Source organism: Hemitrygon akajei, chromosome 2, assembly GCF_048418815.1.
Source record: "Hemitrygon akajei chromosome 2, sHemAka1.3, whole genome shotgun sequence".
In the NCBI taxonomy this organism is placed as follows: Eukaryota; Metazoa; Chordata; class Chondrichthyes; order Myliobatiformes; family Dasyatidae; genus Hemitrygon; species Hemitrygon akajei.
The window spans coordinates 968,234-982,447 of NC_133125.1; the positions used below are offsets into that span (position 1 = coordinate 968,234).

Sequence of the window (14,214 nt, forward strand, 5' to 3'; positions counted from 1 at the left end):
CATCCCGCCCAGCACCATGCCGATAGCTGTGCTGCTGACACTATTTGCAACCTCTCCACCCTCAAGATCCCTCCCCCATCGCTGTTCACCAACCTGACCCCCGACTGTAAACCTGTGGCAACTAAAAGCAGGAGGTACAGTGCGGGGGACAGGGCCTTTATTCATTCAGAGGTGCAGCGGCTGCTCAGGGAGGGGATCATTGAGCCAAGCACAAGTCCTTGGAGGGCCCAGGTGGTTGTTGTTCGGACCGGGCAGAAAAATAGGATGGTCATGGACTACAGCCAGACCATCAATAGATTCACGCAGCTTGACGCGTACCCCCTACCCCGCATCGCGGATATGGTCAACCAGATAGCTCAGTACAAGGTGTACTCGACAATTGATCTGAAATCCGCTTATCACCAGCTCCCCATCCGCCCAGAGGACCGCCCCTACACCGCCTTCGAGGCGGGTGGCAGGCTCTATCACTTTCTGCGCGTCCCATTTGGTGTCACAAATGGGGTCTCAGTCTTCCAGAGGGAGAGCAACAGGCCACAGTCGCCTTTATACAGGGGTCTGTGGGAGGAGCCACAGGGGCAGTCAGCAGGGTCTGTGGGAGGAGCCACAGGAGCAGTCAGACAGGTATATCTAGTTCACCACACCACTGGTGTGCCCTGTACCACATTGGGGTTATTTTTGACCATAGCTCACCCAGAGAGCACAGGTGGGCAGGAGGACCGCATCCGGCACATGGGAGTGGAGCTAGAGAGTCCAATTAACTTCCGGCGCCGACCTGAACGGCAGCCTTTTCCAGCTGCTTACAACAAGTGTATGGGACATTGGAAAAAAAAAGTTGAATTTCCCCATGGGGATGAGTAAAGTATCTATCTATCTATCTATCAATCACCCAGCACAAAACAACACCGGCTCCACTTGCTCAGGGCCAGAAACATCTCTCTCGCAGACCGCAGATAGAAAATGGTATTCCCTTTAAATGTCGCAGACTCAGTAATATACTCATAGCCCCAACAATCGTGGCTTTTAAAGCGCCATTCCTACCGACTCAAGTTGGTATGGTACATTGCACAGTGTTTTTCAAAGTTATCCGTGATGTACCGCAGGGGTCAGTATTGTTCACAGGGGTCGGTGCTGATAGCTTTGATATTTACACTATTACATTTTGCTTTTTCTTCTAATACATCCTCACAAAATCATTTTTGATCATTCATAACCATTTATGCATCTGCAGCCGCATTAAAATTTATAAAGGCATAACTGCGGCTAAATTTCATTTGGAGTTTGAGGAGAATTAGTATGTCACCAAAGGCACTCTCAAATTTCTACAGATGTACCGTGGAGAGCATTCTAACTTGTTGCATCACTGTCTGGTATGGAGGGGTCACTGCACAGGATTGGAAAAAGCTGCAGAAAGTTTTAAACTCAGCCAGCTTTATCGTGGGCACTGGCCTCCCCAGCATCGAGGCATCTTCAAAAGGCGATGCCTGAAGAAGACGGCAGCCATTATTAAGGACACTTACCATCCAGGACATTCCCTCTTCTCATTGCTACCATCAGGGAGGAGCTACAGGGACCTGAAGGCACACACTCAACAATTCGGGAACAGCTTCTTCACTTCCACCATCGGAATGGGAGGAAGAAGGTACATTAAGATCACATTCACGACATGGTTTTATCGCGGATAAGAGGTTTGAACATCTACGCCCAAAATGGAAAACTTGTATTTAATAAACATTAGAAAGTCTGCAGATGCTGGAAATCTAGAGCAACACGCACAGAACGCTGGAGGAACTCAGCAGGTCAGGCAGCATCTACGGAAATGAATAAACAGTCGACATTTCAGGAATGAAAAGGAAGCGGGGGGGGGGGGGACGCCGGAATTTCTTAAAAAATACTCTAAATGTCTGCAAATATAAAAAGTGGGTACTTAAGCCATTAACAGAAGGAAACTTCCAACTTCACCCAAAACTTCACTGTAATACGAATCCAAATCCTGCCGCAGTTGTTTAACTATCCACTGGTAAATAAATGTGTAACGTACATTCTGAACTCTCTCCGGAAAAGACATCTTATCTGAAAACTCTGACAGAGAAGTCGGTACGTAGGAAGGAGGAGCAGGCAGCTGCCCGCAGAGACTCTCCATCACAAACGCCGGGGAAAATGTCAGACTGAAGATGAAGGGAATGCCGAGCTTCACGGCCAGAAGATCCCCACAGCGACGCACCAGATCAGACAACAGCACTTTGAACTCTGACTCCCGTAACTTCTGCATCAGTGCTTCATTCTTTAACACCCCATCGCAGATCCCTCTGCCAAATTCTGACCCAATTTCCACCAATGCTGAGAATCTTTTGTATTCATTCCAACGGGATAAATGTGGCCTTTCATGCACCAGGAAGTCCAAAAAGGTCTTTAGGAAGTTTCTCAATTTGTCGCTAGTAAACGGCACCTGAAATACTTCAAACCGTACGGGTGAGGGCTCGGAGGAGTTGACGAAAATTGCAGCTGAATGTTCAGCCACCGTGACATTGTGACCCCGGGCGATCAGTTCATTGATAATAAATTTTACATTGATCCAGTGGCTTCCCTCCGCCGGCCAAATTAGTACGTTTTCGGGAGCTGCCCGCTGGTAAAAAAAACAAGAGCAGAAACAGGAGCCCGAGTTGCATCGTGTCCAAGCAACGGCTCCCAGCTGAAGTTCTGGTCACCTGATCGGACTTCGCGCCTGACATGGAAAAGTTCCGACCTGTGGAGGCTTCTGACCTGTGGAGTTCCTTCTGCATTTTGTGTGTGTTGCTCTGGATTTCCAGCATCTGCCGAATATCTTGTTTCTTATTTGCCAGAGATAGAAATGTTTTCTTCTCGAGGTTGGCAAACCTCTGCAATTCTCTACGGAAGAGGCTGAAAAGGAGCCTTAAAGGTGGCGACTGCAGGGTTTTTCAATATTTAGCGACTCTCAGGGAGTCCGACTACAACCTTGTTGAATGGCAGACCCAGCATAAAGGACTGAAGGAGAGATTCCTGCTTCTATTTCTAATGAAAAACTCAGGAGTATGGATCCAATGTCAATGTCAGAGAAGCAAGTTTATTTCAGACTCTGCGATAAGTGCACAGGTCATTGACAAAAAATAACGATAACAGTTTGCAGCTAGAAACCACTGGGTTTATGTAATTAAGAGCTGCACTGTTTAAAGTTCAAAGGAAAATTTATTGTTACAGTATGCATGTATTACCATTCTGTGATGTAGTGGCCATTACGGAGACTTGGCTGACACCAGGGCAGGAATGGATTCTCAATATTCCTGGATTTCAGTGCTTTAAAAAGGATGGGGGGGGGGGAAGGGCAGGAGGGGTGGCATTACTAGTCAGGGATACTATTACAGCTACAGAAAGGGTGGGTAATGTAGCAGGATCCTCTTTTGAGTCAGTATGGGTGGAAGTCAGGAACAGGAAGGGAGCAGTTACTCTATTGGAAGTATTCTATAGGCCCCTGGTAGCAGCAGAGATACTGAGGAGCGGATTGGGAGGCAGATTTTGGAAAGGTGCAAAAATAACAGGGTTGTTATCATGGGTGACTTTAACTTCCCTAATATTGATTGGCACCTGATTAGTTCCAAGGGTTTAGATGGGGAAGAGTTTGTTAAGTGTGTCCAAGATGGATTCCTGTCACAGTATGTTGACAGGCCGACTAGGGGGAATGCCATACTAGATCTAGTATTAGGTAATGAACTGGGTCTGGTCACAGATCTGTCAGTGGGTGAGCATCTGGGGGATAGTGATCACTGCTCCCTGGCCTTTAACATTGTCATGGAAAAGTATAGAATCAGAGAGGACAGGGAAATATTTAATTGAGGAAGGGCAAATTATAAGGCTATAAGGCTAGAACTTGCAGGTGTGAATTGGGATGATGTTTTTGCAGCAAAATGTACTATGGACATGTGGTCGATGTTTAAGGATCTCTTGCAGGATGTTAGGGATAGATTTGTCCTGGTGAGGAAGATAAAGAATGGTATGGTGAAGGAACCATGGGTGACAAGTGAGGTGGAAAATCTAGTCAGGTGGAAGAAGGCAGCATACATGAGGTTTAGGAAGCAAGGATCAGATGGGTCTATTGAGGAATATAGGGTAGCAAGAAAGGAGCTTAAGAAGGGGCTGAAAAGGCCTTGGCAAATAGGGTAAGGGAAAATCCCAAGGCATTCTTCAATTATGTGAAGAACAAAAGGATGACAGGTGTGAAGCTAGGACCGATTAGAGATAAAGGTGGGAAGATATGCCTGGAGGCTGTGGAAGTGAGCGAGGTCCTCAATGAATATTTCTCTTCGGTATTTACCAATGAGAGGGAACTTGATGATGGTGAGGACAATATGAGTGAGGTTGATGTTCTGGAGCATGTTGATATTAAGGGAGAGGAGGTGTTGGAGTTGTTAAAATACATTAGGATGGATAAGTCCCCGGGGCCTGACAGAAAATTGCCCAGGGTGCTCCACGAGGCAAGGGAAGAGATTGCTGAGCCTCTGGCTAAGATCTTTATGTCCTCGTTGTCCAGAGGAATGGTACCAGAGGATTGGAGGGAGGCAAATGTTGTCCCCTTGTTCAAAAAAGGTAGTAGGAATAGTCAGGGTAATTATAGACCAGTGAGCCTTACGTTTGTGGTGGGAAGGCTGTTGGAAAAGATTCTTAGAGATAGGATCTATGGGCATTTAGAGAATCATGGTCTGATCAGGGACAGTCAGCATGGCTTTGTGAAGGGCAGATCCTGTCTAACAAGCCTGATAGAGTTCTTTGAGGAGGTGACCAGGCATATAGATGAGGATAGTGCAGTGGATGTGATCTACATGGATTTTAGTAAGGCATTTGACAAGGTTCCACACGGTAGGCTTATTCAGAAAGTCAGAAGGCATGGGATCCAGGGAAGTTTGGCCAGGTGGATTCAGAATTGGCTTGCCTGCAGAAGGCAGAGGGTCGTGGTGGAGGGAGTACATTCAGATTGGAGGTTTGGAACTAGTGGTGTCCCACAAGGATCTGTTCTGGGACCTCTACTTTTCGTGATTTTTATTAACGACCTGGATGTGGGGGTAGAAGGGTGGGTTGGCAAGTTTGCAGACGACACAAAGATTGGTGGTGTTGTAGATAGTGTAGAGGATTGTCGAAGATTGCAGAGACATTGATAGGATGCAGAAGTGGGCTGAGCAGTGGCAGATGGAGTTCAACTTGGAGAAGTGTGAGGTGGTACACTTTGGAAGGACAAACTCCAAGGCAGAGTACAAAGTAAATGGCAGGATACTTGTTAGTGTGGAGGAGCAGAGGGATCTGGGGTTACATGTCCATGGATTCCTGAAAGTTGCCTCAAAGGTAGATAGGGTAGTTAAGAAAGCTTACGGGGGTGTTAGCTTTCATAAGTCGAGGGACAGAGTTTAAGAGTCGCGATGTAATGATGCAGCTCTATAAAAGTCTAGTTAGGCCACACTTGGAGTACTGTGTCCAGTTCTGGTCACCTCACCATAGGAAGGATGTGGAAGCATTGGAAAGGGTACAGAGGAGATTTACCAGGATGCTGCCTGGTTTAGAGAGTATGGATTATGATCAGAGATTAAGGGAGCTAGGGCTTTACTCTTTGGAGAGGAGGAGGATGAGAGGAAACATGATAGAGGTGTACAAGATATTAAGAGGAATAGATAGAGTGGATAGCCAGCACCTCTTCCCCAGGGCACCACTGCCTCAGTACAAGAGGACATGGCTTTAAGGTAAGGGGAGGGAAGTTCAAGGGGGATATTAGAGGAAGGTTTTTCACTCAGAGAGTGGTTGGTGTGTGGAATGCACTGCCTGAGTCAGTGGTGGAGGCAGATACACTAGTGAAGTTTAAGAGACTACTAGACAGGTATATGGAGAAATTTAAGGTGGGGGGTTATATGGGAGGCAGGGTTTGAGGGTCAGCACAACATTGTGGGCTGAAGGGCCTGTAATGTGCTGTACTATTCTATGTTCTATGTTTAATACCTTTCAAAAGCTCCAGCACATCCTCTTCTTGATGTCTATATGCTCAAGCATTTCAGTCCACTGTAAGTCATCTCCACAATGGCCAAGGTCCTATTCACTGGTGAATATTGAAGCAAAGTATACATTAAGTACATCCGCTACCTCCTCTGACTCCATGCACATGTTTTCACTCTCACTTCTGAGTGGACCTATTTTCAAACGGCTAATCCTCTTGCTCTTCACATACTTGTAGAATGCCTTGGGATTTTCTAATCCTGCTTGCCAAGGCCTTCTCATGGCCCCTTCTAGCTTTCCTAATTTCATTCTTGAGCTTCTTCCTGGCATCCTTGTAATTTTCTAGATCCCTATCATTACCTAGTTTATTAAACACTTCAAAAGCTTTTCTTTTCTTCTTAACTAGATTTTCTATCTCCTTTGTACACCATTGTTCTTTAACTCTACCATCCTTTCCCTGACTCAATGGAATGTAACTATGCAGAATGCCATGCAAATGCTTCCTGACTGCCTGCCTAAGAGCATCATATTTCCCCCTACCCTAATTAAATGTTTACCCAAATTGTCTCTCCTGTCCCTCTCCAGCAATATGGTAAAGCAGATAGAGTTGTGATCACTACTTTCAAAATGCTCACCCATTGAGAGATCTGACACCTGACCAGGCTCATTTCCCAAAACCAGATCAAGTACAACTTCTCCTTGAGTTGGGTTATCTACATATTGCGTGAGGAAACCTTCCTGAACATACCGAACAAACTCCCACCCATCCAATCCCCTTGCTCCAAGGAGATGCCAGTCAATATTAGGAAAGTTAAAATCACCCATCGCAACAACCCTACGATTATTATTGCACCATTCCAGAATCTACCTCCCAACTTGCTCCTCAAACTCTCTGTTGCTATTTGGTGGCCTATTAAAAATACTCAGTAGATTTATTGCGCCAATCCTGTTTCTGACTTTCACCCACAGAGACTCAGTAGATTATCCCTCCATGATTTCCTCCTTTTCTACAGCTGTGATACTATCTCTGATTAGCAAAGCCACTCCCCACCTCTTTTGCTTCCCGCCCTGTCATTTTTGAAACATCTAAAGCCTGGCACATTCAGCAGCCTTTCCTGCCCATGGCATCCAAGTTGCTGTATTGGCAACAATGTCATAGTTGCACATATTGATCCATGCTCTAAGTTCATCCACCTTGTTTATGATACTCTTTGCATTAAAATAGACACATCTCGACCCATCTGGCTGAGGGCATTGTTGCTCTATCATCTGCCTATCCCTCCTCACAAACTCCCTACAAGCTGTCTCTACTTGTGCGCGATCCACCCCATTCTCTGTTTCTTCACTTCAGTTCCCACCTCCACAGCAAATCTAGTTTAAACCCTCCCCAATAGCAGAAGCAAACCTCCCTCCCAGGATATAGGTTCCCTTCCAGTACAGGTGCAACCCATCCCACTTGTACAGGTCACCCCTTCCCAAGAAAAGGTTCCAATAACCCAAGAACTTGAAACCCTGCCCCTGCACCATCTCCTCAGCCACTCATACGTCTGCGCCATCTTCCTGTTCTGACCTTCCCTAGCTTGTGGCACTGGGAATAATCTGGAGATTACCACCTTGGAGGTCCTGCTCTTCAGCCTCCTTCCTAACTCCCTAAACTTACTGCACAAGACTTCTATCCTTCTCCTGTCTATGTCATTGGTACCAACATATATCAGGACCTCTAGCTACTTACCCTCCCCTTGCAGAATATCCTGCAACTGCTCAGAGACATCCTGGACCCTAGCACCCAGGAGGCAACAGACTATCCTGGCATCTCTTTTACTCCCGCAGAGTCTCTTATCTGACCCCCAGCTATCAAGTCCCCTATAATCATTGCTCCACCTGACTTCACCACACCCTTCTGAGGCTCAGAGCCGACCAAGATCACAAGACAAATGAGCAGAAGTATGCCATTCGGCCCATCAAGTCTGCTCCACCACTCCACCATGAGCTAAATTATTCTCCCATCTAGTTCCAATTTCTGGCTTTTTCCCCATATCCCTTAGATACCCCAACTAATTAGGCACCTATCAATCTCCTCCTTAAATACCCCCAATGATCGGGCCTCCACAGCTGTATGTGGCAACAAATTCCATAAATCCAGTACCCTCTGGCTAAAAAAATTTCTCCTCATCTCTATTTTAAATGGGTACCCTCTAATTCTGAGACTGCAGCCTCTTGTCCTGGACTCACCCACCAAGGGAAACAACCTTTCCACATCTACTCTGTCAAACCCTTTCAACATTCGAAATGTTTCGATGAGATCCCCTCTCATTCTTCTACACTCTAATGAATACAGTCCAAGAGCCGACAAACGCTCCTCATATGTATGAATGAATGAATGAATAAATGAATGAATGATCTTTATTGTCATTATACATAGATACAATGAAACTCTGTTTGGCTTCCTCTCAGGCAATTAAATAAAGCAGTAGATAAAAACAAGACAGTAATAGAACAACAGTATTAAATAGATAAGTAGCAGAAAATAAGTTGCAGCAGCACCAGAATGTCACAGTAATGCACAAAGTGTCGTTAGTGCAAGTTAGCCCCTGCATTCCAGCAATCATTCTCGTAAATCTTCTCTGAACTCTCACCAACATCATTACATCCCTTCTAAGATAGGGGGCCCAAAACTGCACACAGTATTCCAAATGAGGTCTCACCAGTGCCCCATAAAGCCTCATCAACACCTCCTTAATCTTATACACTATTCCTCTTGAAATGAATGCCAACATAGCATTCACTTTCCTTACTGCCAATCCAACCTGGTGGTTAACCTTTAGGGTATCTTGCACGAGGACCCCCAAGTCCCTTTGCACTTCCGATTTTTGAATTTTCTCCCCATCTAAATAATAATCTGCCCAATTATTTCTTCTGCCAAAATGTACAACTGTACATTTCTCAACATTGTATCTCATCTGCCATTTCTTTGCCCACTCTCCTAAACTGACCAAGTCTCTTTGCAACCTTTCCGTTTCTTCAACACTTCCTGCTCCTCCACCTATCTTAGTGTCATCCGCAAATTTAGCCACAAAACCATTTAATCCATAATCTAAATCATCGATATACAGTGTAAAAAGAAGTGGCACCAACACTGACCCTTGTGGAAAACCACTAGTAACCGGCAACCAACCAGAACAGGATCCCTTTATTCCCACCCTTTGCTTTCTGCCTATCAACCAATGTTCCACCCATTCCAATGTCCTTCCTGTAATTCCATGGGCTCTCATCTTATTAAGCAGTCTCTTATGCGGCACCTTATCGAAGGCCTTTTGAAAATCCAAATACACAACATCCACAGCCTCTCACTTGTCAATCTTATTTGAGATTACCTCAAAAAATTCCAACAGGTTGCTAAGGCAGGATCTTCCCTTCATGAAACCATGCTGGCTTGGGCCTACTTTGTCATGCACCTCGAGGTATTTCATAATCTCGTCCTTGCAGATCAACTCCAATAATTTTCCAACTACCGATGTCAGACTGTTAGGTCTGTAATTTTCTTTTTGCTGCTTCCCTCCTTTCTTAAACAGCGGAACTACATTTGTGACCTTCCAGTCCTCCGGAACCATGCCAGAGTCTATTGATTCCAGGAAGATCATTTCCAATGCCTCCACAATCTCCAAAGCCACCTCCTTCAGAACCCGTGGGTGCACCTCATCCAGTCTGGGAGACTTATCTATCCTTAGTCCATTTAGCTTCGCAAACACTAGTAATCTTGACTGTACCTAATTCTATTCCCTGAGACCTCGGGCTATCAGGTATGTTGCTAATGTCTTCCACTATGAAGACTGATACAAAATACTAATTTAGTTCCTCTGCCATCTCTTTCTTAAACATTATAATTTCTCCAGCATCATTTTCAATCTGTCCTATATCTACCCATGTCACTCTTTTACTCTTCATATATTTAAAAAAAACTCTTAGTATTGTTACGTTCCCCAGTAACCGGGTGACTTATCAGCAAAGATAGATAGGTCCGCTGAAGCCTGATGCTACTATTTTCAAACGTTTTTATTTATAAAGGGGCACAAACGTATGGTTAATACAAAACATTCAGATCATATACGTCGTCACAACTCAATCTAAAGCACAGGTAGAGTAATAATCAGTCAGAAATAAGCTCTATTGTTGTCTAGGGGTAATGTAGATATATATTGTTTACTGGATATCTAAAAGTCTTTTGCGGTCACTGCAGTTCCACCAGCTGCCGTCGTTGTGGTGTCGCGTTGGTGCACTTTTGTTAGAAAGAGAGAGAGAGAGATGGGATTAAACAGTTACCCGACCGGTTTTCCAACCTGGAGGAGTTCGGTTTGTCGGAGCCTCGTTGGGGGAATGAACGCTCATCGGTGGCCTCCCCTGTAGCTAAGCCGTTCTTCTGTTGTGGGGTCGCCAATCCCAGGCAAGGAAAAGACGCACACGAACCCCACCACCGGCTGTCGCTCTCAAAACGCTGTCACAGGATTTCTAGCGTGTCTCCTGGTGCATCTGAAGGGGTCCTCCCCCCCAGACCCTCCTTTATACTTCCTCACGTGATTGTCGGTGTCAATCTCTCTTTCAACCAGCCCACTTTGCCCGAGGGCTTTACACGTGGTCTTCATGAGACAATAGTCAAAGAGTCGCTTTATTCTGCTTCCCGGGGGAACGTGGTCTTCAGCACGTCTCCCCCCCTCTTGGGTCATTTGACCCCCCCTTGACTAGGGCTCTTGTAAATCTCACAAAGGAGGGGGCATAACACCTCCCCTCTTAAAAGTTTTTTACCAGCGGTTAAAAACAAGTTGGTACAGAGTCTTATAGGATTTTTTTTTCTAACACAATACACAAGCTCCTCTCTTCACAGAGTACTACCATTATACATTCAAGTCAGTATCTAAACAGGTAACAATTACAGTGTCCCTTTCTTTAATATCTTAACATCGCGTACTGTACTAAAGTCTGGTAGCATCAAACTTCAGCTCAATAACCACCTATTTATTTATTTTCTTCAGCAACAAAACTAAGGAGGTGTGATCTTAGCTTAGGTGCATCTACAAAAGTTTATACAAATACTAATCGTTTCGGTCGTGTTATTTCACCGGCAGGTCTCCAAAGGGGTTGTCTTTATTATTCACAGGCTTTGGCGCAAACCCGTACAACCGGCGTTGCTGTTTAAAAATGGCATTTTCTATTAACCATCGCCTCTTTTCCAGAGAGTCCCCCCGTGGGGAACTTGAGTAATTTGGCGAGGTACTCTCCCGCCTTTCCTTTCCACGAGAGTTATTCTCTTAACTCCGTGTCCCCAACCTAGTCCATCATGGGAATTTCCACCCAATTCTTTAATGCTACACAGGTAGTTAACCCTTTTGTCAAGACCATGCAGGCTGATGTGTTTCAGTTCGAACCTTTTTCTCTGGCCGCATTTAAATTTTGGCTTCCTCACAGCGCTTTCTTGAATAACAATAGTGTGTGAGGCACCCTTACATTCCAAATCAACCTGTAATCGATGCGCAGGCATCAATCTAGACTTTAACTTTTTTTCATTCGATTTGGGAACTACAGATTTACCGTTCTCCTCCACAACAACAGTTATCTCCCCATTCGTAAACTCCACATTAACTCTGAACACCCCCTTCAGCACAACCATCTGGGAACTCACACTTCCCAAGGTTAACCCCTTTTTTCCCGAACCAAGTCTATCTGCTCCTAAAGGACGACCGTCTCGTCCAGCTGAGTCAAATACCTCAGACTTTTTCTGAGCTCCGTGACTAGGTTCAGGACCACGTGCATCCCCATCTTGGACACACTCACACGGGGCATTGACCTCTTCCAGGCTTTCAATATCCGTACCCTTTTCAAATTCTAAATTCCCCTGATCCTCCCAGTTACTCTCTGGGCAACTCACTTCCGGAGTAAACTCAACCCTGCGGGCTGAAACAACCCCATCTGCCAACCCAGCAGACTTCTTCAAGGTAATGGCATCCTTTTCATCTAGGACTGCCCTCATTTCATTATCGGGAACACCTTTAGAATTTTCAACTTCTTCAAACAGTCCTGCCAAACCAGACAGATCATCCATGTCCAACCCTGGACCTTTTAACAGCTTTATCTGTTTCTCATCTTTATTTCCTACCTCTAGGACCTTTTTCTTCGCTAATTGCAGATCTACCTTCTCTCCCTTAGCCCCTTTTACGTTACTATTCCTCGTTTTACCACCCTCGAAACCCTCGTGGCACAGGGTCGGTAAAGACGTCTGGGCCAAATCAAAACTGGCCGATTTTAAACTGCTCTCGTTCTCAGCTGCCGCTCTCGACAGGCTGCGAGTGTCCGCGCATGCGGGATAGCTCGGGGACTCTATGGGCGGGGCCTCAACACGCACCGGTCGGCAGGTCATAGTCATGGCCGACCAAACTTTTCCTCCTGCTAAATCGTTCCCAAGGAGGACATCCACGTCAGTTCTCAGGAATTCTGATGGCACCCCCATTTCAACTGATCCATACACCAGCTCACAATCCAAAATGACCCTACGCAAAGACACCCTTTCTGTCCCTTTTCCTATTCCTCTCAGGGCTACCTCGCCTGTCGGAGGTCCGAATTGTAATACGTTACGGCTAATTAATGATAGCTCCGCCCCCGTGTCTCTCCAAATCCGTACGGGAATTGGCGGGTCCCCCTTCCTCACAGACACGGTTCCGTGTGACATATAAATCTCCGACCCCTCGCGCTCTCTGCTCCCCTGGGACCCTCTTGCCGATTTTCTGATTACTACTGCACACCCGATAAGGATCGCTGTTTTCCCTCTCTCTGGCTCCTTTCTTGGAGCAAAGCATTTAGATGCAATATGACCCACCTTTCCACAATTAAAACAGGTCAAGCCAGGACCTCTCCTGCCGTCTTGCCTCTCCTCCTCAATTTTACCACTAGCTCCCAGCGGGATCTCCACCTCAGCCGGCGGACTTTCTCTACCGTTCCCACGGTCTCTCTGGTAACTTTTTGGCAAGGAAAACTTTGTCTTGTGGGTTAGGGCATATTCATCTGCGAACCTAGCAATTTCTGAGATGGACTGATTCATCCTCTCATTCAAATACATCCGGATCTCTTCTGGAACACAACCTTTAAATTCCTCAATCAAAAATAACTCCCTGTGACGCCCATAATTCTCGGCCACCTTTTCCGCGGTGCACCAATGGTCCAAGAGCACACCCTTCTCATGGGCTAGCTCAGTATACGTTTGATTCCATCCTTTTCTTAAATTTCGGAACCTTTGTCTATACGCCTCAGGTACTAACTCGTAACCTCGGAGAATGGCCTCCTTTACTTGATCATAATTCCCTTCCCCTTTTGGGGGCAACGCGGCATATGCCCGCTGTGCTTTCCCTCATAACACACTTTGTAACAACGCCACCCACTGCTCTCTGGGCCACTTCTGATTCACTGCCACCTTTTCAAAAAGCAAGAAGTAACTATCAACATCCGTCTCCTCGAAGGGGGGGACCAACCTCAACGCCCGACTAACATCAAACCCCTCCTCTCTCTCTTGCCCTTGAGCTCTTTGCTCTTGCTTTCGCCTGTCCAGCTCCAATTCATGGCTCCTTTGTTTCTCTTTCTCTTCTGCTTCTGCTTCTAGCTGCTTTAGCTGGAGCTCATGACCCCGTTTCATCTCTAATTCCTTTAGTTTGAACACCTGCTCCCTTTCCTTTGCAGCTCATTCCTCAGCCTTTTCAGCTGCTTCTAGCTGCTTTACTTTAAGATCATGGTCCAACCTTACTTACTCCAACTCTACCTGATCTGTCCCACTCGCTAATCTCTTTTCGGGGATATTTTCCAAATCCTCAGCTGCAAACACCTCCTTTTCAATGTAATACTGATTTATGACCCCTCGCACTTCCTGCTTTTTCATTGATGACCTCACCTCTGCAAGGCCTAACCCCTTTGCCAGATTTACCAAGTCTGATTTGGTAGCCGTCCCTAGCGCCTCTACAGTCGGGTTTCTCATAAATTCACCCACATCCATCTTTGCTGGTTTCCTGTCTGTCTACCTGCGTAACCAGATTTAAGTTTGGACTTACAGCCCGATTCACTGACCCTCCCCTTTGGTTTCAAATCCGGGACGAGCAACCCACTTGTTACGTTCCCCAGTAACCGGGTGACTTATCAGCAAAGATAGATAGGTCCGCTGAAGCCTGATGCTACTATTTTCAAACGTTTTTA

General features: G+C 45.9%; 1 protein-coding gene and 1 pseudogene across 2 annotated transcripts in view; both read right to left on the reverse strand.

Moving 5' to 3' along the window:
* Positions 1-14,214, reverse strand: part of LOC140738569 (UDP-glucuronosyltransferase 2A2-like) — a 228,066-nt gene that overhangs the window by 85,977 nt on the left and 127,875 nt on the right. The window lies entirely within an intron of this gene.
* Positions 1,915-7,759, reverse strand: LOC140737199 (UDP-glucuronosyltransferase 2A1 pseudogene; annotated as a pseudogene).